Here is a 789-nt window from a genome sequence, read left to right on the forward strand (position 1 = left end):
AAAAAAAGAAATAAAAAGAATCTGGGTGAATTCTATACCCTTAGAACATATCTTTCCAGAAAAAAAGGTAAAAGAACAACTTCTCAGACACAGAGGCTGAAAGAATTAATCACCAGTAGTCTTGCACCATAAGAAAGGATAAAGGAATTCTTTCAGGCATAAAGAAAATGACACAAATGGAAATATGAATCCACGCAAATGGATGAAAAGCAACAGAAACAGCATATATTCCTTAGGTAATATAGTAGATTTTTATTTCATTATTTAAATCTCTTTAAAGATAATTCATGGTCCTTCTCCCAAAAATTCATAACCCCCATCTAATTATGAAAAAAATCCAAACAAAAAAATCTCAGCTGATGATCATTCTACAAAAAAATGACCACACTGTCAATTTTGAATTATATATGCAAAAAGAAATATTGTTTCAAATGTATTCTTTGAAAATATAATGTTTTCTTTGAACATAGAAATTAAACTGCAATTAAAATTAAATACTCATGGGGTTCCTGGGTAGCTAATTCAGTTAACTGTCTGACTCTGGATCTCAGCTCAGGTCTTGATCTCAGGGTTGTGAGTTCAAGCTCTGTGCTGGGCCCCATGCTGGGCATAGAGCCTACTTAAAAAAAAAAAATACTCATAGTTTTGGCAAAAACAGAGAAAAAGAATGAAAGAATGCATGGTCAGTATAGGGAAAGAAAGTAAGAAAAAAAGAATAAGTATAAGAAAGATAACATCATAAACCAAGAAAACAGAAATAAAATATGCAATTTAATATACTTAAAATAG

The sequence above is a fragment of the Mustela nigripes genome, chromosome 17, assembly GCF_022355385.1.
Source record: "Mustela nigripes isolate SB6536 chromosome 17, MUSNIG.SB6536, whole genome shotgun sequence".
Classification (NCBI taxonomy): Eukaryota; Metazoa; Chordata; class Mammalia; order Carnivora; family Mustelidae; genus Mustela; species Mustela nigripes.